Raw genomic sequence first — 27,618 nt, 5'->3', positions numbered from 1 at the left:
TAAAGGAAGTCACCAAAGTCTCCTGGGCTTAGGACGACTTTCTGACTTTCACTCTCTGTCTCCTTTTTCCCTCCGTCTCTGTATGTCTCTCCACCTCTGTATCTCTGCTTCCTTTCTTTCTTTCTGACTCTGTCCCTCTCTCTTTCTCCCTCTTCTCCCTTTTCATGACTGCCTGTTTCTGTTTTCACGTATCCCTGCTGCTATCGCTCTCCTACTCCTTTACATGTTCTCTCTTACACTGTATCTGGCATTCTCTTCCGCTGCTCCCTTGTATACACATGGCTTTGTATTATTTTATTTAAAAAAAAATCATTGTGGTGAGATCTGAGTCTTAGGGGTTAGCCTTAGAAAAAGTAGCCAAGACGGCTTTCATCCTGTTCAACATCCAAGGACATTCATATTGCCCTGGAATAGAACAAAATAACTCTTCATAGGGTCTAGATGAACTTCCAGAGTTCTGTACTTTTTGTTTGGTTTTGTTTATGTTGGGTGGGTAGGTGGTACAATATCTCAGCTAATAATGAATTTTTAGTTTGCTTTATGACATAGTGTATATTCTTTCCATGGATCTCAAGGGGAAAGTGCTGTGGCAAGACACAACCAATGTATCTTTGGCAAAATAATAATAATACTAATAGCTTATATTTATGAAACAATTGCAATGTGTCAGACACTATTTTAAGGGTTTTTCTTCTATCAACTCATCTAATCCTTACAACTATGAGTTGCTATTACTATTATTGCCATTGAGTTAATTATCTGTGTGTTGTCCAAGATCATGCACTAGGAAGTTATGTCCAGATAGTTTACCCAGAGAGACCGGACTCTCGCCCACCATGTTCATTCAATTTCAGCAGTACTACTGATTATTATTGGTGTCCATTGTGTTTTCTTAAGATAAATTGAAATAATATATCCTTGCGATGATTTTAACAGTGCAACATTTTAGGATTTACTTTATAGAACACCTCTGTGGTGACACAAAATCAAGTTATAAAGTAGCTTATTAAAAAAGACCCATAATTTGTGCATCTTTCACAATTCTTGCTAGATTAGATGCTCCCTGCTCATGGAATGAGTGACTCAAGAAACAATAAAGGATGAGTAAAGGCACAGTTCTGAAATCTGGGGGGAACATAATAGATGAGGAAGTAATTCAGGACCCAGGAGATATGGCTGTACAATGGCTGCCAGTTTGTTTATGTTTGTTTGCTTTCCAGTTTCAGCACCATTTGCAAGAATAATTGTAAGAATAGTGTGTTAAGTCTTCTTTCTACCATGGAGAGGAACTAATTGGTAGATAAAACATATTAAGAGTGGTGAAAGTAATTTATGATATTAAATGTTGTATCATTATTTTCAAGACTACGCTTCACCTAGAAACCACTTTCCATTCTTTACATGAAGACACTACCAACCCTACTCCTTGGTTCATAGCTTTATCTTCATGAGAAGCCTAAGTAGGGAAAGTGGTAAAAATACAGCTGGATTAGTCATAAATAATCACTTCCATTTATATAACACCTTTGAAAAGGTCCCTAGGATCTTGCTAACTTTAAAACCATGCACCAGATTTCAAATGCAAAACATCCTGCTAATGTGATGTCGAGGTTACAAATTTAAACACATTGAGGTCAGCAAATGTGCGCGGTATGGTTCTCATTACAACATTATCTCACCCACCTAAGCATACTTTATAATTTTTTTTCTTAAAAATTCATGTTTCGGAGTTCAACTGCTACTGAAAATATGTCACTCTAAGTGTTTAGCATGAAAAATTGTAAACATTGTGGGATTGCTGTCTTTCATGTGTTGATATTTTGAACTATAGCATAAATTTGCTGCAAATTTAATTTTGATTTTTCGTGGGATCATAAACTCAATGAAAATTCTGATCAAAAGGTGAATAAAAACTTGATCTGCTCACCTTGCCTTCTTCAATTTACCCATTCCCTGAGTTCAAGAACAAACAGAGGCACAGAAGGGAGGGTAGTGCTGCAACTAACATTTATTGATTACCTACCGTGGTTGAGACACTGTGTTGGGTGTTTTGCCAATATTAACATATGAACATTTACAACAATTCTAAAAACTAGTTATTAGTATATCTATTTTACAAATGAGTAAATGGAGGCTCAGTAAAATTACGTGACTTGGCCAAAGTGAAACTACAAATGACATGCAAGTTTAAATTTGTTAGTTTCTAATGTCATCTCTACTTTTCTTACTAAATGAGGTGGGGGAGGAGCCTACTATCTCTACAGACTGCCTACCGCTTCCTCAAATCAGGGTCTTAATTTAGAGATTGTGCATGTTTAGGAGTTGTAGAGTTAAAAAAAGCTAGGACAAAATTTTAAGCACAAAGCTAAGAGTTCTCCAACATATTCCTCACAATTGATATCCAACATTTTAATTTAGAAGCATATGGAGAAGAGTATGTGAGTCCAGTTAAGGAGGAAGCTGTGGGGCAAGACCATCTGCTTATATGCACTAAGTCAGTCACCTTCTGGGGGAACATAAAGAGCATGGTGCAGTTTATCAAACCAGTTGTCACTGTACTGAGGGAGGAAATTTTTTTTATATGATAGATAGATAGATGCATAGGTAGATAGAGAGATAGATACTCTCTTGTAATGAAAATGTATTTTCAGATGTCATGATAGTATATGATATGACGGCACATGTGCAGTTATAAAACTGTATATTAGAGAAAACACCCAAATTTTCCAATATATAGAACTGAACAGAATCCTATAAAATCATTTGAAGTCCCTGAAAGTTACAATCCTGTTCCTTTAGAGCTAGAAAGACTCTAAAAGCTATTCCTTTGCCATTCTCAACCTTTTAGAAGTGGAAAACTTAGGCCAGAGAGGTTAGTTTATATGTTTAAGCTAGTAAGTGTCAGAGCCCATACTAGAGCCAAAGATCACTTCAAATTTTATCTCATTTCTGGTCACAGAAAACAGACTTTGAAAGAAAGCTTCAGAATTCCAGCTTGCTTTGCAATAGTTACTTCAGAAAAGTTTTGATAGTTGAATCCTATTTGGGATAGACTGGGAGCACTCATTATTGAAAGGATAAACTTTGGAGTGGTTGTACTGAGCCGTTCATTTAGGATGAGAGTCTGTGTGGAGGGGTGGGCGCAGGGCAGACAGGACAGAGACAGAGACAGAGACAGAGACAGAGACAGAGACAGAGACAGAGACAGAGACAGAGACAGAGACAGAAACAGAGGAGAGAGACAGAGAGAAAGTAGATATCTACTTAAATGGTCTTCACACTTCCTCTTGTTTCCTATATGCTTTTCACATCAGTGAAAATTCTCTGCCATTCCAAATATTCTAATGGGTATTTTACCACATCTGAAATAAATTCCAAAGTCCTTATCATGATGTACAACATTACTTCCTTACTTCATTCAGGTCTTTGTCCAAATGATGCCTGAAATGCTGTTCATGAATAGACAGATGACAGATGATGGATGATGATAGATAGATGATAGATAAATACATAGATAGGTGATGATAGATAGATAGATGATGATAGATAGATAGATAGATAGATAGATGATAAATAGATGGTTGATAGATGATAGATAGATAGATAGATGATAGATATAGATAGATAGATAGATAGATAGATAGATAGATAGATAGATAGATAGATAGATGATAAATAGATGGTTGATAGATGATAGATAGATGGCAGATAGATAGATAGATGATATAGATAGATAGATAGATAGATAGATAGATAGATAGATAGATAGATAGATGATAGATAGATAGATAGATAGATAGATAGATAGATAGATAGATAGATAGATAGATGATGGATGGATAGATAGATAGATAGATAGATAGATAGATAGATAGATAGATAGATAGATGATAGATAGATGACAGATAGATGGATGGATGATTACTCTTCCCTTGCTTGCTTCATGAGGACAGGGACTTCATTTCCTTTGTCCACTTCTATACAGTAAGTAAGTACAAACCTATAATATATACTTGTTGATAAAACAGGCTGATAATGTTTGTATATATCAAATTTATGGAACTTGAAACACACAACTAAAAATTCAGCACACTAATATCAATGATTATAACTGAAGTATTCCATTTTATTTGCACTATCCTATAAAAGGGTTCTCAGGACTATTTTTCTTGAATTAACCATACAGCAAGTATTTCCAAGCTTCACTCTTAAACCATATCAACTAAACAGAAATATGAGTACTGGGCTGATATTTAACACATGTGTACATATACATATTCACACACTGTCCCAAACCAAAAGGTATGGGGAAATTGACATTTATTTCATCCAAAGTGGCTTTAGAATAACTGCATGGTGATCATGCGGGGTTCTATATTGCAGGGGGCTGCAAGGGAAATAATTCCACAGGTCACAGGTGAGCAGTCAAGCTGTCTGAGGGCAAGAGGGTATCTTTAGATATGTGAGTGAAGACTGCAGGCTCCCATATAACTGGCTATTTTCTGTTCCCATTTATCCAGCATAGGAAGAAGGAAAATAAAATATTTTTTCTCCTCTGCCCCATTCACTATTTATCAATTTGGAATTAAAGAAATAATTCATTCAAATTGTTATGAAATTAAAATATATATATATATATATTCTTCACTGGGTTCCCAAAGATATTGAAAAGTGAGATTTTCATAAACAATTCAAATCAATGCAGAAGTGATCATATGGTGAAAAAAATAAGCTTGGCCAAAGAAAGAAAAGGAATTCAAAGAATTTTAAAAATTAAATTTACCCACCCTCAATATGTTGTGACCAGAAGTTCCAAGATTAGCACAAGCTACCAAGGTGTAAGCAGAGAAGGACCCATTGCGCGTTCACTGGCGTCCATTCCAGAGCAGCTCTCAGCGTCCCCGGGGGGCCTGCAGCACCACGTGTTTGCAGGCTCAGGAACGCGCAGTTGCCACTTGCTCCACTCCAGTGATTGTACCATACAGAACAAGGGTGATGCTTTAAAATAGCTATTTTTTCCTGACAAAATGTATGTTTTTGGTTAGTGTAGGAGACATGCAGGATTGTTTGGGAGCTCGTACCAGGGGTGACTAAGCAGTCTCCTGGTACACATGTGTGCAAATGTGTGAGCAAGATGCGAGAGTTTCAGAAAGGTCCTTCCAGAGGAAGGACCATCTAAGCTGAGAAAAGGAATGCCCAGGTAAAGAGCAGGAGAGCTGGACTGGGACTCTAGAGAGCTGTTCCAATGAGATGGCACAGAATGAGTTTTAAAACTGACACACTACTAGGTCGTACGCAAAGAAGTCCTTTGCCCTCACCTTATTTTGCTTTCTGTTTTCTTAGGAATTTGGTTAACTGCTTAGCTATACAGAGTGGGTAAAAACAATGGCCTCAAGGAACCATGTTTAAGATTTAAAGAAAAATAAACAATATAATAACATGAATAATCTATGTAAGAAATACAAGTCATATTAAAAATCTCTACCAAAGTTGATTATTACTGCAGATGCAAAATACAGACAGCCACTCCTTTTGTTCTCAGATTCATCTTCTGTAGTCTCATGAAAAGCTGATATTCACTCTGGGCTGTTGTACTTTAAAAAGGATGGTGGAAAATTGGGCAGCATCTAAGGAAAGAGCAATGAACTGATGGAGCGGATCCTTCATAAATGGATAAAGAAGTTTGCATTATTTTGTCTAGAAATAGATGGTGGAAGGATATTATAACTCTCTTCAAAAATATGAAGGACTATTATTAGGGAAATGTAGGCCAGCTGTGCTTCCAGCTCCTCTGAGGTTAGAACAGAAAAAGTTGGCGGAGTTTGTTTAAACATTTGAGAGAAAGTAAAGGTTACTTATGGATTCCTGGAGACAGGATATGGGCTGTCTTCTTAACAGGTCTTGAGATACCATCTGCTTGGACAAAAAGATACTCAAGGGTCCCCCTTCAATCTCGTGGACTCAATTATTCCAGTATGACAGCCACTGAATAATTTGCAAAGGCAGGGGGGCACTCATTTGGAAGACAATCACCTGCATCAATCCTCGCTCTGGGGGACATGGAAGTGCCCTTTCCTAAGCTGCCTCTGAGGTGTGCCCTGGATCTTCAACTTCCCCTGAGCCTTCCGCAGAACGATGCTTTCTTTCTCCGAGAGGCTATTTCTGGGTTTTTATTGTCTTCCATAGAAATTTACTTTCAAAACACAGGCAAAAGGACAAAAATCTTTTAAAGTTTTCATTACATTTTGAAACATCAGAGTTTGAAATCTAAAATAAGTTCCTTTTATTTAAAAAGAAGTCTTCACACACATCTAACTCCTGTAACATATATAGCGCTAACTCATTAACTCATCTCAACTGTCCTTTGCTGAAGAAAAAAGACACTCATGCTTTAGACCTATATATAGCACCATTTGCATATCTATGCATATATACACACACCTTATTTTACATTAAATCTGTCTCTAAACTATATTTATACCCATTTGCAGGGCCCAAATATATTTGGCCATTTTTGAATTCTACTGAGTATTCTTAGGAAAGTATTCTTAAAAAGTTATACTTGGTAAACTTTGCAACAAAAATGAATTATGGTAGAAATCGTATACAAATGCTCAATCTTTCCAACAGCAATAAATTACAACGTCGGAAACATAAGGTGCTGACCTCCCAGTGTGAACAGAGCAGGGGGGTGAATGATGCGGATAAAGCTCTTGATTAGAAATGTTTTTCTTGAAGAATAAAGCATTTATGTAGGGAAACAGCCGTGAATAAAGTCTACCACCTCCTGATGTTTATCCATAAAAAACACAAGATGATTTCTCTTCAAGGGAAAAAAGAATGAAAACCAAAAACCTCACATTTTCGACTGATACTCAAAGTTATAAATGTTTAATGCATCCGATTACTACAATGTTACAGTGTTTTTCCCTCTAAAGTAATAAAAAAAAAAATATTCATTTTAAAAAGAAGCACATGAACAATCCTAAAGTGAACAAGCTTTATTTAATTTTAGAATATAGAAGTGTCTAGTGGGTTATGCGCAAATTTCTTTGAAAGAGTAACAACAGCAGCGCAGTGCTTGAGTTGAGCTGTGTTCTTTAAGTCAAGATCAAGGACTGAAGCTCTGTAACATGCTTCCCAACAGGGGAACAGCTCGAGCTCCTGAAAGCCATCAACCATGACAGAAGCAGAACATTTCTTTCATTTGGTCACTGCCTTCCTCCCTCTAAAAAATTCCAAAGAAATATACCCTACAATAAGGAGAGAGGGTTTTCACTGAAACTGAACTCAGTCATCTTTTCCAGTGATTCTTAACCCTTGAAACAGTTTGCTTTTAAAAAAACAAAAACCAAACCAATGTCATATCCCCCACTTAAGATAAATTATTTGGGAGGGGACCAAATAGTAGTATTTAAAGAGAAACAAACCTCTGCAGGTAATTCTAATATGAAACTAGAGCTAGGAACTATAGTGGCACCCCCTTTATGTATCCCTACTTTATTAATGCAGTAAGAGTAACTCCATCATATAGGCTAACAATTTAACCCCTGGTCATCCATTAATTCTTTGCTCTCTGACCCTTCTCTTAACTAATCTCCTTGCCACCTCCATAGTCAAATCTTTTCCTTGACCTAATAGCACTACGATAACATTATACAATATTGACTCTCTCCTGGCTGGCTGGGTCTTTTCACACATAAGGATCTTCCAGAGACATCACTTTCATCATTTTGTTCCATAAATATAGCCCCCAAATCTTCAATTGGCTCACTACTCCTTAAGAAAAACATTCAAAGTTCTTACATTCAGCTTTCCAGGCCCTCTGTCACCTGGTCCAGATTGTCTTTCCAAGTTGAGAGGGCATCATTTCACAGCAGGAATCCTCAACTCCTTCTAGCTTTATCTATATTCAATATTTCCTGAACATCTTACTCAGCCCTACCTCCTTGAATTTTATCTTCTGTTCCCTTCTTGAAATGCTAACTGTCTCTGCTCAACCAAATCAAACTGTATCTACTCTACATCTTAGCTCAAGTATCCCTTCTGAAAGCCATGAGCAACCTCTCATCAACTCACTGTCTTTAGCACTTTTCTGCACTATTCATTTTGTTCACCTGTGCTCCCAATGCTAGTGTAAGCTCTTCCAAGACAAGACATATTTCATATACAGCTCTGAACACCTGGTGCAGTGGCTCACACACAGTAGGTACTCAATACTCATTTGTTAAAGGAATGTAAAATGATTAAATGGCACAGAACTATCATGATCTCATATCTTAGTGGCTTAAAGCTGAGTATGCAAGTGCTGGGAAGTGCTGTATGGATTCCAGTGCCAGAATTATATTTATGAGGACATATGGAGGGCAAAACAGAAGGGAATGCTACAGTCCAAGAAGGAAAAAAATTATTCTCAGAAAAGAAGACCATTTTTAACCTTAAGGTTCATTTAGATCTCCAAAAGATCACATACAAAAAAAGTGATGGAAAGTAAAACTTCGGCATGGAAGAACCAACAATTTTAAGCCCCTTAAAATATTATGCTAATCAAATGTTCCTTAAACGAAGCTTTAATATTTGTTTCAGTTCAATGACTTGAGTGAGCAGTAAAGATCTCTCCATCCTGTTGGTGTTGGAATATGAGAGGGGTGGGAGAATTTGCTATCACAAAGAAGAAACGGATTTATTTAGAGACTCATGACTCCTCACCCCCTTCCCTGTCCTGCTTACCACTTCTACCTCCTACCTCTAACTAAGCATGGAGGACATGGAGTCACAAATGTTTCCTGTACTTCTCCTTTGCAAAGATAATATCTAACTTTCTCCCATAATAAATCTTGATTTACATATAACATTTGACTAATCTTTAATTTTTTAAATTAGAGTGTGAGAGTAATATTGGTGCAATTTTGAGTATATAATAGTAGTGGGCCTTTCCCCTTCATCTTTTGCCAAGAATATGATGCCTGGAAAACCAATCATGGCAAACGCACTCTCTATGTCAACGGTTGATCCAAAAACAAGAGTCTAAGGCAATGAGCTTTGCCCAGTGACAGAAAGTATTTTAGAAACAGAAACATGGCTGAATTAGAGCCAACGGGATACAAAGGGAAGTGAGTCCAGTTATTTCAGGGGAGAGGTTTTCTTACTTTTAGGAGAGATTCATAGAAGAGAAAATCTCTCTCCCTCTCTTTGACTAGATATGGCTGAGGAAGCATGTACCCTTAATTGCTACTGAAACCTTCCCACAGCCGACAAAGGGAACAGAGCTGGGGATGAAGACGGTGCCATGGCAGCTGTCTGTGAGGTGAGGTGAGGTGGACCACAGTCCTCAAAAGCCACTCTGCCTTCTGGCTTCCCTGCTATGGGAGCCAATGGATTCTGTTTTAAGGTAGTTTGAGTTACGCTTTCTGTTATATACAGTCCCAGGTACCCTAAGTGACTTGATGTTCGCAGCAACTGGGACAGATCTTAAAGGGAGGGCATACCTAGTCCCAAATGCAAACGTGGCCCTCTAAACCAAAATGCGTTTGCTTAAATTGCCTTGTTTGGATAATGGGTAACACAACACTGGCTTCAGCACAGAAATGCCTTCAAAAATTAATTGTCCGAGTAATCATTGAGCACCCACTGGTTAGAGTCCAGAAGATCAACATTGAGCAAGTACTGAGAGGTGCTCTGAGTGTTAGGAAGGAGAGCTGCATACTAAGGAAAACATATTATAGGGAAACAAACCTATGGTAAGAGAAGAGATCCCTGAGAAATCCGCTTTTACCCCAAGATTTGATTTGAGTAGAGGAGAGAAAGGGAAAATTGGGAACAGAAGGAACAGCACATATGGCATCCTGGATGAAAGGGAGTGTGGCACTGTTGAGCACCTGAAGGTCTCAGCCCCCTAGAGAGGGGGAGGAAGAGAGCAGCACCCACAGGGCAAAGCCCTGAGTCATGGTAGGCATTTTGTGTTTCATCCCGAATTGCAACATCACAAGCGCAAATGTCAGATGTAAATCACAGAAGACTAATGGTATTCTAACTATTCTAACTATTGGCATTTTGTAATTGTTTCAAAGAAAGTCTGTAATTACATGTAGAAAGTTAGGGATTCATGTTGATAAAAGAACCATATGACTATATCCATTAGAAGGCGACTATATTTCCTTTCGAATCCTCCACTAAACCAAATGGGTAAAGTTTCATGATCTTGAAAACTTATTAGTGCTTTAGAATATTCAAAACAAATACCTGCTCCTAAGGCATGTAGATAACTACTAAAGCACTCTGTTTTAAACAGTTACCCAAATTAGAGTTTGGAGGTGAAAACTTTATTCCGCCGGTATTTACTGCATATCCAACCTCTCAGGTGCTGAGCGTGCTTCACCACCTATTTTTTCTCAACCGTGTTTTGCACAGGGTCCTTAGCTGCTCTGTATAACAGGTGATTTCATAGAAATCTGCAAATATTGTAGGGTTATAGACATTCCTCAAAAATTAGATTCCATTCAGTTAAAACCCACTTGAAATTTACTATCTGTGTCCTAGGAGGCATGCTACACAACTTCTCTAAGCTTCAATTTCCTCCTCTGAAAAGTGGAGATAATATTAGTTTTATGTCATAGCTTTATTCCCAGGATCAAACACGATAATGCTTATTGAACACTATGCCAGAAACATAGCAAGCACGCTGAAATATCAGGAATTATTAGCAGTAGTAGTTATTTTCAATCCATAATACATGTAGAAATATCAGTCCATATGGAGAAGCAGTGATGTGGAAAGGTCATTGGGTGGCCCTACCTTGGAACATCAGGCATATTCAGAAAGAAAAGCAGAACCAGGAACAGGGACATACAGTAAACCACTGGGCTTCCAACAGGCAGCAACATCAGTAACAGCAATCCAGGGAAATTCTGTCGTGTGTACCCAGAAATCGGAAATCCAAGATTCGAAATGTAGTTGGAAGACAGAGGAAGAGCCAGGTATTGACAATGAGAGCGAAAGATCTGGTAGTAAGGTATTAGAGAAAGTGTTTCAACTGGCCTGGCTACATTTGAAAGATGTGGTAGTCCCGAGGCAGTGACCCTTAGTCAGTGGGGGAATTAAAGGCTCGACATAGACTCTGGCTAATGTCAGAAGACCTGCTTTGTAGTTTAATCCTGACACTCATAAGCTATGGATTCTGTGCAAATTAAATGTCAATGTAATGATTCCGTGAGATGGGGTAATTGTATCTGGTTTGCCTACCGATATGTATGGAATCTTTATCCTGTTCCTGGGGTTGCAGTATCAAGAGGAAAAGGAATATTCTATTGCTTTAAGCACTGACTGTCTATTAAGGAGTCAAATATTAACAATCTATTATCCTATACACTGTGCACTACATAATACAATGAAATATGCATATGTTTCTGGAGAACCCAGTGTGGAAGGAACCCATGCTTCCCCATAAAAATTAGGGAAGACTTCATGGAGGAGATAAAACGTAAGTTGATATTTGATAGATGACTGGGAGCTTTGCAGGTGGATGGGGGAGGGAAAGATACACCTTCCCGAGAGAGAGGGCAGAATGTACACAAAGCACAAGGGTATCTTCCTGATTGAATTAGAAACAAAAGTTGCAAGTAAATCCAGCCAAAGATTGCCTGAGCGTCTACATTCTTTTCCAGTGCCATCACGGTCATCCCAGTTGTGTTGGGAAATGACTGACCTTGATTCTGGAATATTCCTCCCATTTGGCCAGCTTCTGCAATTCATTCAACTAGGTCAGAGTTAGCTTTGCCCCTGCAAACACCACGGCCTCCAGTAGCCAACAGTGAGCGCATTCTGGGCTCCGACTTCCAAGTACAACTTCCACAGTCGCTGAAGTGGCCCTTCATCATCAAGGGTGCGGAGGCTAACTGAGCATCCGTGTGGCTGATTGCATCATTTCTGCCCTATGGCTGAACAGAAGGTTTCAGTTTCCACTGCCTGCTAGCCTGCTTAACCCTTCAACGCAGAAATATTCAGATGAAGAAACCCAACTGTTACTATAATTTAGTCGATGTAAGACATCTGCATACGACTTCGTGGCATCTGGTACTGTTTGAAACATACAGAATTCAGTGCAGCAATTTCAGTTTCTCTAAGTATGCCATGTGACATTCACTTCCCATGACAGCACCTAAACCCTGCTTCCAAACAAGATGAAATAAAGGAAAATGATGTATTGTGCAGAAATAACTGTATAAGAATATATATAAAATGTATTGTGTGAGGAAAAGTCTAGTCAAAGAAATGTCATTTTATGCAATTTAAGATAATCTCCTCTTTATATCAAGATGGATTCTTATAAAGTACCTTTTCCACGACAGGAAGTAAAAAGAGGCATTTTTTATTTCTTATTCATGTACTAAACATTTTCTGAGCATCTGCTATATGCTAACTGTCCTGCTGGACAATGGGAATTAGATGAAAGACTCCTTCAAGGGAGGCAAGATGTAAGTGAACAAATAACTACATGGTGAGAGCAAATCAAGTGTCTGCACAGGCATTACTCCCTTTGGAGGACCACTCCACGCGCTCTGACGAGGCGGTCAGTCTGGGTGCTCTGTCCCGAGACAACTCTCACAATCACGGAAGGTGCATGAATCAGAGAGGCTAAAACTTGTTTCTTAATTGATATCTGAATATGGGGTATTGCGAGAGTCGTATTTGAAATACAGAATTATGTTGGTTGAAGAGGGGTAAAGACAAGAATTCATCTAGTTAATCTATACCTGTTACATTTTAGGACTCAGGCTACCAAAGGCAGAGCTTTGAAGAACTGGTACAAGCATTATTGTAAAACAGTGTGGCATCACCCAGCAAAGTCAAGGAGACATATATATTCTTCGAACCAGCAATTCAACTCATGGGAACTCATATATATGCACATAGGGATACACACACAAAAGATTTCCTAGCAGCATTGTTTGCAATAGATCCAAGCTAGAAACCACAGCTACCTTCTAGGAGTAAATTGCATAACTAAATATACAACTGGATACTACATATCAGTAAAAACGGATGAACTCTAACTATATCCAAAGCATGGTACACTCTTACTATCATAATGTTGAATGGCAGAAACTAGACACAAGAAATATATAAAATATAATTACATTCATTTACAGAAAAAACAAAAGATATTATTTGGGGTTAGTTGGTAAACCAATCAAGTAAAGCAAGGGAATAATGAATAGAAAAGCTAGGAGAGCAGTTATTGCTAAGAGGGCTTGAGTGGTTTGAAGAGCAGGAAATGACACATGGGAGGTTTTAGGGTGCTAATAATGTTTTAATTCTTAAACTGGGTGTTCACTTAATACTTATTCTTAGAATTACATTTATATAAGTTTTATGGACATTTTTGTAGGTGTGTTACATTTCACAGTTAAAAAGAAATAAAGCAATGCATTTTGATCAAATTGATTTGGTTTAAGGATTGCAAGAAAGATTCAGTCTAGAAAATCTATCATGATAATTTATCATGAAAAATTATTGCAAGAAAAAAAAATCATTATTAACTCAATAAGCATGTCCATAAAATTCTCTAAATTTCAGCAGACACATATGATTTAAAAAGAAGCACCTATTAGAGTAGGAAATTTGATGAAGGTTATACACCAAGACCTACAGTAAACACTGTACTCAGTGGGGAAACTTTAGATAACTTTCCCTTTAAAACAGCAGCAAGACAATGACACTCATGATCACGGCATCTGCTTAATAGAGACCTGGAGGTCTTGGCTAACTTTATAAGAAAAGCAGAATAACTAAAAGACTGAAAGAAATGGAAGGAAGGAGATAACATTTTTATTGTTGGTGAGTGAAATAAACACCTACCAAGAAAAGTCAGCACAATTAAATTCAAAGTAATTGTTGTTTGTTTTCTTGTTGGATATAAGAACAATCTTCAAAAACCAATAGAATTTTTGTCACATAAACATTATTCAAAGTGAAAATGCAATTTCAATAGTAACAACATTACACAGTATCTATGGATTTTAACAATAAGTGCCCAGGATTTCAATGGAGAAAAATAGCTTTAATATAGAGCATAAAAAAATTCTTAAAAAAATTTTGTAATCTTATTTGCAATTAATAAAGAATAGAATAGTTTAATTCTCTGAAAATTAATAAACAAATTAAAAGTAATAACAAGCAAAATTCATCCAGATGATCTTTAGAACTCAGTGCCATTCTTTTAAAATTTATATAGAAGAATAAAGACAAGCAAATAGTTTATTTTTCTTTGAAAAAAGAAGAGAAAAGAGTAAATTTTTGCTATCTCAGATAATAACATGAAAGCCATAGTAATAAAATCAGGATGGCTCTGGTTCAAGGAACATCCCAATGAAATAATAAAATCAAATTGTGAGCTTACTAACACATCTTTGAATAGCTGGAAAGTCTATACCTGATAACCCAGCATCTAAAATCAATAGTATATGAATGAATTTTTTAACATATGGTATTAATAAAATAGACTTATAATATGTAGAAAATAAGACATCATTCTTACTGAAACATATATACAAGCATACATATAATATATAAATATACATAAACATATGAGAATATATAAAAAGTATACATTGTACATAAACATATAAACATGAGTATATAAAAATATATAAACATATATAAGCATATTTATCAGAATATCAACACATATATAAACAGGCAGGTACTTTTCTAATTGCTTTTTCATATATTATCTTGCTCAATTTTCACAACAATTCTGAGTCCATTAGTATCACTACCCTCATTATATATACAAAAACAAGTGTATAAAGATTAACTTGTTCAAATTCACTCAGTTAGTAGGAGAAGGAGCCAAGGTTGTGATTTCAAATAGTAGGGGTTGCAGTGTCCTTGGTCTTAATTACTACACTATAAAGCTAAAACTATAAATGTAAGAGTAAATCTCTGTGACCTAGACATTAGGAAAGACTCCTTAAACAAAATTCCAAAAACACAAACACTAAGGCAGCGAAATAATAGATATTATAAAATAAGAATAAAGACTGTTAGCCCAGCTGGGCGTGGCTCAGCCATTGAGCATTGACCTAGGATCCTGGAGATCGAGGTTCGATTCCCAGTCAGGGCACATGCCAGGGTTTGGGCTCGATCCCCAGCAGGGGGTGTGCAGGAGGCAGCTGATCAATGACTCTCTCATCACTGATGTTTCTATCTCTCTTCCTCTCCCTCTCTCTCTCTCTGAAATCAATAAAGATATATTAAAAAAAAAAAAGAATAAAGACTTTTTTCACTAAAGATTAAGTGGAAAAATTCACAATAAGATGACAAATTGGGATGGAAAATTTCTAACGTTTAAAATTGACGTTAGATTATCAAGATTATCAAGTATCTCCTGCTAATCAATAAGAAAGAGATAGCAACTTAGTTAAAAAAAATAGGCATAATAGACATTCTGTAGTGGAAAGGAATCCCCCTCCCACCAATGAAAAATCTTACAATCAACAAAATGATAGCCAATTTCATGTAGTTAGAGAAATGGGACTAAAACACTGACATCACTTTTTACTTATTGAATTGACAAAAATTAGAAAGCTGAATCATGCCAAGTGTTGGCAGTACTACAAGAACTCTCATTAAATTCCTGTAGATATTATAGACTGAGACAGACTTTCTGGAGGACAATCTGAAAGTACTTTGGCAAATTCGGAATATTCACAGACTATGACCTGGCAATGCCAGTCAAATCCAAAGGGTTCGTATACCTGGATGTTCATCAGTAGGTTGTTTGTGTTAGTGAAGAGTAAAATGTTATCTAGGTAAATGTGCTAGTTTCATGTCATCAAATACTGTAAGTCAGACAGAAGCAACGCACAATGTACATACAACAGTGTGGATAAAATTTTAAATCAATGCCGAGCAAAAAATAGTAAGTAACAAGATGGGTACAAATGAAACAGAATGATTGTCTGTCGATGAAGGGACAGAAATGGGGGTGGGGATGAAGGTCAAAGGGAATGAATCAGCGGATGAATGAATGAATAAAGTCAGCCGATGATGATTGTCAGTGTACAGGGGAATCTGATCAGGTCGTACTTTGTGTCTGAGGTCCATAAAAAAAGAGAAAAAAATAAAAAAGCAAGACCAACATGAGCCTGGACTTTATGGAGATTACATTCTAAGACCGGAGATAGATATTAAACTACTAATTACAACATTGCTTTCTAAATTGCTATTTTGATATGTGCTATAATAGATGAAAGCATAGGGTATTATGAGCGCAGAGTAAGATGTAAGAGAAATTTGTATGTATCAGTCAAATAAAAGACAGTGCATGAGTGTTTATGAGATATAAAAAGTTGGCCTAGAAGTTAGTCCATCTTACAGTTTTTAAACTTAGAGGTGTATGGAGTTGCCATGTGTTCAGTGTTTCACTAGACATTCTATAGTCATTTATTATTTCTGTCTAAGAACTTAATATTTGTTATGAAGTAATTTGAGCATGCGTGTTCTTGATCACTCTCTAGGCTAATGCTTAGATTTACTGCCATGATTTATATATTAAATGAGAGAGTGTCAGCCTCATCCTCTGTCTACACACAGAACACTATGACAACTGTACAGATGGGGCTAAAAATAGCATTATTTTTTACACTGTTGGTTCTAGATAGTATTTCTCTGTTTGAATAATTCACACTTGTGAAAAAATTCTACAAAACCAAGGAAAGAGTCTATCTTCTAATAGATTATAAAAGGTCAAGTATTTAAAAATCATTTAAGGAAAATAAGAGTGATTATAAAATACAAGAATTCATGAATTTAACAAAAGAGAAAAATAAACATGAAAACAAAAAGACATAGAAATGGAGATTTAAAATGACAAAATAAACCACAATTACAATACCTTAAATAAAACCTACTTTGGAAGTAATAAAATTAACATTACAGAAACTCAGATCACTGAAGTGTAGAAAGAAATACTTAGAAACTCTTTCAAAGTGAACCTGATAAACAGAAAGCGAAGGATCAACCTAAAAATGTCAGTTGATTTTGAGAAAGTAGAACAAAACTAAACTAAAACAAATGAAAGAAAACTAAAATATGCAATAATGAGAACAGCTTATCTGAAATATATGCCTGAGAAAACTTGGAGTGTGCATTTTACAAAGGAGGAGGAAAGGGGGGAGAGGAGGGGAGGGGGAGAGGGAGGGAGGAGAAGGAGGGGGGAGGGGGGAGGGGGAAGGGGAGGGTGAGGGGAGGGATAGGAGGGAGGGGGAAGGGAGAGGGGGAGAAGGGGGAGGGGAGGAGGGGGAGGGGTGAAGGGGAGAGGGAGGAGGGGGAGGGGGAGGGGGAGGCAACAGAATCAACCTAAGAAATGTTCTCACAACATGTTTAGGTTACCAAGAAACAAATATGGAGCTACAACCATTCTTTTCTTCTTTAACTTTACAATGTTAGAAAACTAAGTTTTTTTCAAATTCATATAATTTTTCAAAATATATTTTAACTCATTTATTTTTTTCTTGAGCCAAGTTGTTTTCATGCATAAAAGCAAAAGAAAAACGATTAGACATTAGTTAGCTCAGAAAGTAGTCTTTATTGAAAATCATTAAGACATACTTCAGCTGGCTAAGACATACATAAAAATAATCCAAAATTGAGAAAAATGAGAAATTGAAAGGAAACAATCTCCACCTCTCTCTGCCCATTAAAAGTCAATATATTATAGTACAGTGGCTAAGTACAGAGGCTTTGGGCTGGATGTCTTGAGTTCAGAATCTGGCTCCCGTAATAATTTAACTTATTTGCATCTTGTTCTTTTTATTGTGAGATGGTAAAGACAATAATGCAACTTCACACGGTTATTGTGAATATTAAATGAATTGATATATGTATGTGTTTTGGATAGCATCTTGTACAGAGTAAAAACTCAGTGAATATTGACAATCTTGAGAATATATTTTCAGATTCCAGCAGCAAACTACAGCACAGTTTTCTTCTTTGACTATTCTTCGTGGGGCTAATGGCACTAATGAGATGACAGATGCTGAAGTCAAACAATAATAAAATTAATAATGGCTATACCTGTATTGAAAATTTACTATGTGGCAAAAATTTTATGTATATCATCTCACTTAATCCTCATAAAAATATGAGAAGTAGGTACATTATTATCCCCATTTTATAGCTAAGAAAATAAGGCCTGAGAAATAAAGAACTTAAGTCAAACAATTTGCAAGTGATGGAGGTGGGATTGAAATACTCCCCTGCCAGTTTACTAATATGTAATGTATTAAAGTTAAGTTTTCATTTTATCCTATACCAGAATTGAGTTAAATAAACCATTGCCTTGCCTACCTTTTTTGATTCAAATACAATGCAATTGTATTAAACACCATACAATTCTGTGGCAAGCTAGTTTAGTAAAACAAGCAAACAAAAAAGATATTTGAATAGCCTAACATGATACGACCTAATCCAGGAGACACTTCTGATGGTGCCATCTCACCCGATGACCAACTGATCCCACACATACTTCTATGATTCATTTATTTTACTTTATTTCATGCATTTTTGACTTTTCAAAGTGGTCTTATTGTGTTTTTAAAATAAAATTGTATACATTTAAGGTATACAACATGTTTTGATGTACATATGCTGAAATAATAGTTTAGTCAAGCTAATTTTAATGTACCCATCCCTGCATTCTGGACATGTCTCATTCTCTCGGTAGACTAAAACAGTGGCTGGTATTCAATAAATGTGTGTTAAATGGATGTTAAAATTTAAGCTGAGGACCACTGATAATATATCCTAAAGCCACTAGTCAATAACTTCATTAGACATGAATAACATATAAAAGAATCGCAAAAATATATAATGAAGAAAAATAAAAACATTCTGATTTAAAGATTTCTTTGCAAAGTAATGAAGATGAAGGCATTTAAATAAAGTTATATATACCTTTTAATAATCTTATAACATTCACAATATGAAGAATTAATGCTGAAGTAGTAAAATAAGAAATGAAGGAAAGAGGAAGGAAGGGAAGAGAGGGAGGGAGGGAGGGAGGGAGGGAGGGAGGGAGGGAGGGAGGAAGGAAGGAAGGAAGGAAGGAAGGAAGGAAGGAAGGAAGGAAGGAAGGAAGGAAGGAAGGAAGGAGAGGAGAGGAGAGAGAAGGAAAAGAATGAGAAAAAGAAGCTGGATATAAATATTTATTGAAGACTAACTGCTAATCAATGATCCTGATATTAATATACGTTATCTCATATACTTCTTATAGCAAACTTTTATGCATGCAAATGATTTCCTTTTTATGACTAAGGACACTGAGACTAAGACAAGTTCAAAACTTCTAGTGATGCTTTTATAACCAAGTTCAGACTTCTATTCTATTCTGCAAATTTCCCAAGAATATTTAATGAATGAAAATCTACTAATGTTTTGCTTACTGTTGAGAAATAAATATATACAGGGTGGGGCAAAAGTAGGTTTACAGTTATGAGTATGCAAAACACAGTTTATTCTTGTATTATTATTTATTAATTATTGTATTTCTCTCATATGAACAACTGTAAACCTACTTTTGCCTCACCCTGCACTGTAGATAAATCGGTGACAAGATCCAACTAGGAAACATATTCCTGTTCTAGTTAACTTGTTCTTGGGTGGATCAATACTTTAGAGACCTTTAATAAACTAGTAAATGGAATTTAAGTTCCATTCTGCTTTAATTTGCAGGCAGATTATTCTTCATTGACTACTCCTAGGGAAACAATCCTCAGAAAAAGCAGAAGGCTACTGCTGGCAGGTATGTGACTCATGATTCATATCAAGGAAATCACCTTTTTTATTAGGACGCTATTACTACAAGAACTCATGGGTATGTTCCTTACAATCTTCACTTTTCCAAGATCAGAGGACTATTTTCCGGAGGGCACCTGTTGCCATCAGTTGGAGAACAGCCATTTCCCTTCACTGGATTATCTGATTGGACCACATATATTGCTTTCATTTATTAGTACCTTTTAACTCTCTGTTTACTTGATGCCATGTATAGCCAACTTTAGAATCACATTAAAAGAATAAAGATGCAGACAGGAAAAGTGCCTATATAATGACGTATACCTTGTACCAAGCAAAAGTTTTGGAGGGTCTTTATCAAAGCAGCTCCATGGAAAAGTTGATAAAAGGAATAGACTTACATTAAATATATTCTGTGTATACATATGTATCTACTTTGCCTGTATAAACTATTTAGTCAACAAAAAACACCACAAGGTAAATGATGATGATGATGATGATGATTGTAATAATTACTCAGCAATCATTCTCTTCTAAGAAGGGTACTAAGTGTCTCAACTCTGAATTTTAGGTGAAGAAACTGAGGCCCAGGGGGATTAGGTAACTTGTGTAAACCAGGTATTATTATTCCATTTAAAGGAAAAACAACTGATTAATTAAATTTCTATAAATATATAATTCCAAAATGAAGTTTTACCTTAAGCAAATCTATTTAATAACATATTCAGGGTTCGGGTTTTTAAAATTTAAAATTAATGTTATTTTAATGACAATTTCAGAAAAAATAATAAGGTTTTTTAACTTACAAAAAATATGTTGGTGGGAATTGAGACTCATGCCACCACTATGGAATAGAGTATGGAGTTTCCTCAAAAAATTAAAATGGTACTGCCTTTTGACCCAGCTACCCTACTTCTGGGAATATATCCTAAGAAACCCGAAACACCAATCAGAAAGAACTTATGCAGCCCTATGTTCACAGCAGCACAATTTACAGTAGCTAAGATCTGGAAACAGCCCAAGTGCCCATCAGTAGATGAGTGGGTAAAAGAGCTGTGGGACATTTATACAATGGAATACTGCAGCGTGGATGGACCTGGAGATTATTATGCTAAGGGAAATAAGCCAGTCATAGAAGGACAAGTACCACATGATCTCACTTATATGTGGAATCTAATGAATAAAATAAACTGACCAACAAAATAGAACCAGAGGCATGGATACATGGAATAGACTGATAGAGGTCAGAGGGGAGGGGGCTGGAGAGGACCGGATAAAAAATGGTGAGGAGAGTAGTGAAAGAACATATACACAGCCCTGGACACAGACAAGAGTGGTCAAGGCCAAGGGAAGGGTGGTGGGGGCTGGGTGGAGGTGGGCAAAGGGTGGGGGCAATGGGGAACATCTGTAATAGTGTCAACAATAAAAAGATAGTCACTGGAATGTACAAGTACAGTACAGGAAATATAGTCAATAATATTGTAATAAATTTTTATGGAGCCAGGTGGGTACTAGACTTATGAGGGGGATTGCTTTGTAAAGTATAAGATTGACCAACCACTATGCTGTACCTGAAACTATTACAAAATAATATTGAATGTCAACTGTAATTAAAAAATAAGATTAAAAAACTCGTTAAAAAAAGGAAACACTAACACTAGATTGTTCTCAACAGAGTTTGCTAGTATTGTTTACAAATGTATTGATTATATGTTATGTCATAGTCTATAATGTGCATTACCTGTTGGGAATACATATATTTTAAAACCTACAAAATGTAAATATAAAACTGAAATTAAGACCTATAAAATTACTTAGCTTGATGTATGTATTTATTCAGTGAAATAAACATTTTGAATGAATATATGACTCTGATGTTTTAGGTAGCTTTTAAAAACTGTGAAAGTCTCATACCTTCTTTGAAGAAAGGATGAAAATTATAGAAGAGCATATTGAAAAATATACATATATACATCTCAAATTGGTATCAGCCCTGGCGGTGTGGCTCAGTTGGCTGTGCATGTCCCACGCACCTTGCGGTTGCCAGTTGATTCCCGGTCAGGGAACATGTCCGGGTTTCGAGTTAGATCCCTGGTAGGGGGCATGCAGGAGGCAGCAATAAATGTTTTGCTTTCAAATCTCTCTCTCTCCCTTACTCTTTCTCTGAAAATCAATTAAAAAAATCTTTAAAAAAATAAAATTTGATATAAAATTATAAATTTTATCTACACTTACTTTAGTATTAAATAACAACACTTGAACTTTAAAACCATGATTTTCAATGGTTGTTTAATAATCTCTATTACATAGATATACCATAGTTCAAGTAATTCTCTGCAGTTGTACATTTAGTTTGCTTCTAAGTTCCCACTATTAAAAAATTAATAAGCTAAACGTTTGCCTCACTTTCAACTGTTTTCTCAGGCTATGAATAATTATTTTTTCAGAACAGTTTTTAGAAATGCAAGATTTATATGAATGTCATTAAGTCTCATTTCAGTTCAACTCTCTACATCATGACTTCTTTTTGTCCTGTTTAAATTACTCTCGCTATATTGTCTGGTTAAATTCTTTGAGAACCTGGATAATCACTGCTATTAGATTTGAATCTTTCCCTGATAATTAGTTCAGTGTTTTGCACATAGTAAGTGCTTGAGAAATGTTTGTGGAATAAGTAAATTAGTTCATGATTGAACTAGGATCTAATTCATACTTCCAATTATGCCTAAGTAATCACCATCAAACACTAGGCTCCATATGCTGTTTTGCAGTGCCAAGTTAATATGCAAAATGACTACTTGAGTGATAATAATTTGGAGCGCATTTTAGCTAGTCACTTCATGAGTAAAATGTGAAAGTCTGCCTATGAAGATCATTCCCACTGCCAAAACAATTTGTCTAATCTGGGCTATATCAAGTAGTTCCAGACTTAAGACAATTGTATAAGATTGTCCTTGTAAAGAAATGTTCTGTCTAATTTAATTTTAAACTTGTGCTCTTCCTTTTCCTGGACTGGAAAAGTCTAACCATGGATAATATTTGATCTATACTTTGCTTACATCTTATCCGGATCCTGATTTTTAATAGCCAAATATAACATTCCCCCCAGAGGAAGGGGATTGGGAAGCATTCCCATTCTTCTGCCTTAATTAGAAGTGGATATTGTTGATTGTGAGGGAAGATAAGGCATGACACTTTCTTTGCCTGTGAAGATGAAAGCAAAGATGTTTTTGCTATGGGATAATGTTCCCCTTTTTTATCTCTATACCTGACTTTTCTTCTAAGCTCTCCACTTGGCTGCTGAGCATCCCTACCTAGATGGCCACTGGATCTATAAAAACAAACAAAGACCCCAAAATGAGCTCTTTTTTTCACTTTACAAATATGCTTCTCCTGAGACATCTTCTGCTCCTTGCCGTCCTCACCATCTACAAACGATCAGTTAGCAAGTCTTGTTGACTCGACGTTGGAAATGCCCCCGTCCCTCTTCATTCCTCCAGGAACCAAGTCGCTCTGGCCTCCCACTGGTTTACTTGAGTAGTCCATCCTCAAATTTTCAACCTTTGGCCAAATGTATCCCTCTCACTCTTGCCAGATTCATAGTCGAAAAATGCAGAGCGGATCCTCTCACTCCCTAATGGAGACACTCTCAAAGCTGCCAGGCTTTCCTGAAGATCTGACCTAGAAGGTGCCACTCTCTGCGGCCGCTCCCACCCTGCATTTCCCGCGCTCTCCTAGCCCTCCTCCTACATTAGTCAGTCTACGCTCCGTTCCAGCTAAAGCGTCGGCTTCTTTCCCGTGAGGATTCTAGGTGCCCTTGTTCAAGCTGTTGATTCTCTTTGGAAAGCTCTCATTCTTTTGAACCCTCGGGTCCTGTTTAAATGCCATCCCAAAGAAACTTTACTCTGTTCTTAAAAGTCACAAAACATTTTTATCTGTACTACTCTATAACAAGGTGAAAAACATATTTTATCTGCGAGCCTTTGTCTCCTAGGAAGGCAATTGTATTTTTTTTCTTTTTAGGCGACTACCCTAGTGGGCTACTTAGATGGAAAGGGAGGCTCCAAAGGTATGTCTTGGGAGGAGGTAATAAAGGGAGATTTAAACATCCTATCTAAGGAATGAAGAGACATTTGAGGAAGAGAGAGAATGCAGGGAGGGACAAAATGAAGATGATGCTGTAACACAGCAGAGGTCCCACAGAGAAAGGTGGCCAATAAAATATTCCTAGTTACAAATATCTAGTATTCAAGTTTAAGTTGTTTATATTGTTTGTCTTTTACACCCATAAAAGCCTTGGGCATTTCTTTTGTTTTACTAAATCAAGGAAGGAGATGGCATGAAGCAGAGAGAAGGGAACAGTTCTGGGAAATGAGACATGTAGAGGTTTGATCCAGAGAAAGCAGAAAGTGGCAGGCAAAAGTGAATTTAAGTCCACAAATTCTTAGTAATGAATTTAAACTTGGGGCATAGGGGGGTATTCCTGAAATTTTTACATGGTGTGCAATAAGAGCTTGATTTAAATTTTCTAAATTTGAAAGAGCAGGGTAACCTTAGCTGATGCATGGACAATATCCTTCAGAGCCGGTTACTTTCTGTTTGTGTTACGGTCAATGCTGTGTAAGTCCCTTATCAGCTCTAAAGTGCAAATGTTCACCTTTGCAGAACTCACCTTTGTACCTTCCATAAAGTTTAGCCCTGTAGCTTCACAAACAGGCTCTCAATAAATATCCACTGAATGAATGAATGGGAAACTGTAGAAGGGAAACTGTACATGGAGCCCGGTCATTAGGTTACCCTCATGCAAAATTGTCAAAGGCTCCCTCTTTAAGCTGCCCCAGCCCCATCAGCATTAGCTGGTGAAATGTCCAGGTGCATGTACATAGACCTGATTCAAGGTGGGACCTTTGGGGACCCATCAGGGACTGGGTTAGCCATACTTCTCCATTCCCCCTGCCTTGGCTTGTGCCAGGCACAGGTAGAACCTGCACAGCCTTAGGTGGCAGTCCTGATGGGAGCGAGAGACACAAGGAGCAATGGAGGAAAGAGTAGCCACATGGAACCTTAAGTGATCTAGTAAATGAGGCTCAGAAAGTGAAAAGTTTCCAAATGGAGAGAAACAAAAGCTATGTCTTGCCTGCTCAGCTCTACTGCTGAAGGTTCCAGACAATATCTACCACTTTGCAAGGCAGTGCACATGCAGTTATTTAGAGTTGGCTCTGAATGACATTAATTTCAATCCACTGAGGCTGTCATCTTTTTTTTTTTCCTTTTCTTATTTCACATGTTTATAGTTGTGGTTACTTTAGATTACAGATTCTTGTGAAGTTGAAAATCTGAATTTTGGCAGCAAACCCAGGTTGTAATTCATTTTGTTTGTTTCTTTTTAAAGGTTAAAAGCAGTTCAGTTGCCCACATACAGGCACACACTAGATAAGCCTAAAGTCCTTTAACTTCAAAAAATCATTTTTCAAAATTAGTTTTAGATAACTTTCGAAAGCCTTTACAGCTAATGAAATTATTCTGAAATATCCAGACATTCTCTGAAGTATTCCTAAAGGGCTGGAGAATAAATCTAACAGATAATAATACCATGACATAAAGTCTGTTGGAAAGCAACATTAGGTTTCTAGAAATTTTTATCAACATTCTTAAGGATATGAAAATTATCTAAGGAAATTCCTTGTAGGCAAATTGAGAGTTTTGTTTTCCTAAACAAAGGGCATTTTTCCATTACAGAAAATGGCTCTGGCATTCCATTAAGAAGAGAATGAACGACATCATCTTAAATATATATGCAGCCTCAAGTCCCCACCTTGACTAACAGACAATAACAAAGATTAAGCCTTCTGAAGGTGAATTCTGTGCTTACAGCTATTTCTCAAAGCAGATCTCTGGGGACTCATGGTGCAGATTTATGAAACATATAGGACAAAGGGTGGATCCAAACAGGAAATAAAAAAGACCATGAACTGATAACATGTGCGATTTTGCAGGCCAAAATTCCATTGTGTAGATTTGTATGGAGAAAGTGGGTATAAAAGTGACATTGACATCAACCTCAGTATTTTAAGTATGGGCCTCCTAGGAGTGGAAGCTGAAAGCTCCCATAATCTTCCAGCAGCATGCTGAATTACTTGTCTCCATCAACTTGCTAATGGAAATTCCTATTCTTTTATTTTCAAGAGCCAAGTGCTTTCAAGATCCTGGTCTAATATGTGGGTTATTTGTCACCTAAATCAGCTTATAAAATATAAAATATATTTTGCTCCTCAATGAGCATATACTTCTGTGCTGGGTACTTAATAAATAGCCGAGCAAAATAAAAATATTTTTTATTACTACTGACCTCATTGCTTATATTTTTGTAGGGAAAGTTTTTAACGTTGGGGCAATGTCTACACATTAAATAGTAGAGGCTTATTAGTGTGCTCAAAATTATTCCAAAGCATATGCTGTCATACGACTCAGCTCTTTAGTTGGAATGTTTCTGAGCAGTCATCATTTAGTAAAGTCAAATGTTTAAATTTTTCAAGGCAGTTCCATGGATCCATTGAAGTTTGGTTTCAAACATTGCGGAAAGGATTATGGGAACACTTGTAAGATATCCACTATGCTGGGGAACTTTGAGGAGTGCCCAAGGCACAACTATGCAGCAACCCAGGGCTTATAGAAGAAGCAATAGCTAACTTAGAGAAAAACTTGGCTAAAAAGGAAACAGGGCTGGGCACAGAAAATTATGTTTCTCACCTTCAATTTTTTCTTACTTATAGAATTTTTGAAGACTAAATGAGATAATGGGACTATCCATAGTATATAAAATATTATGAAAGATGGTAATGTGATTATTTGGCTTTCTTATTTTCTACAAATTTGCAAAAGAGAATTCCCTTGCTATAAGAAATACACTAAATTGAGAAATAATGTTAAAATCATTTATCTTTTTTGAAATGTTTGAAATTTCTTTTATTTCCATTGGTTTTATGTTGACTCTCCTGAATCATTAAGTCTCACCAGAGCAAAATGACTTTTTAAAATTCTCAATGTCAATTAAAATTAAAGTCTAAGTAAGAAAGCTTGTAATTTATCAATGGCACAGTAAGAAAAAAACAGGCCAACAAATGAAAATAGTAAGAAACCACGAATGGCAGAGAAAATAGAGGTATTTTATAATCAAATTAATACACTGGATCTAATGATTTCACACTGTACTAGGAAGAGGGAGTTAGAAGAAGAAAATATTACTATGCGCTTATCAAATGGCACCATGACCTGGTTGACTTAGCACTGGATGCTGCTTAAATGAAATGTGCATGTCCCAATGTCTCATTATAGAAATTATATGGCCTTTCCTTCTAGTGTATCTTCTGGGTTTGCTCCAAATCCCATGCATTAGCTATTTTTTAAGGGTGTATATGACATAGATTTTAAACTTTCATTTGCTTCTTTCTACAGGCCTTAAAAGTAAAGTCCTTCTCTCTGTTCTCTGGCCCAGAATGACCTTTAATCTTAAGCAAATGCTTCCCTGGAAATTCAATCCTGAAGTCATCATTTTAATCATTATAAATGGGTTCTCCTACATTTATAGGATGGTTTTCAAATATGACATTTAAGTATGGTTCTTATTTCAATTTTAAGAGAATGAAAATACTACCTAAAGGGAAAGGACAGGAAAAACACACACAACACTCCAGAATCATTATCTTTATCATCAGTTCTCTAGCTCCTGGGGTAAAATATTGCTAAAAATTGTTTCCAGCCAACCAATCTAGTTAATCCCTCTCTGCAAGTTCACTATTTTCTTCTGGATTATCATTCATG

At 36.5% G+C, this 27,618-nt stretch overlaps 1 long non-coding RNA gene across 1 annotated transcript in view; it reads right to left on the bottom strand.

The window, feature by feature from the left end:
* Positions 1-27,618, bottom strand: part of LOC148091804 (uncharacterized) — a 246,704-nt gene that overhangs the window by 54,970 nt on the left and 164,116 nt on the right. The window lies entirely within an intron of this gene.

The sequence above is a fragment of the Miniopterus natalensis genome, chromosome 12, assembly GCF_054644295.1.
Source record: "Miniopterus natalensis isolate mMinNat1 chromosome 12, mMinNat1.hap1, whole genome shotgun sequence".
In the NCBI taxonomy this organism is placed as follows: domain Eukaryota; kingdom Metazoa; phylum Chordata; class Mammalia; order Chiroptera; family Miniopteridae; genus Miniopterus; species Miniopterus natalensis.
This window is presented reverse-complemented; position numbering and strand designations above follow the sequence as displayed.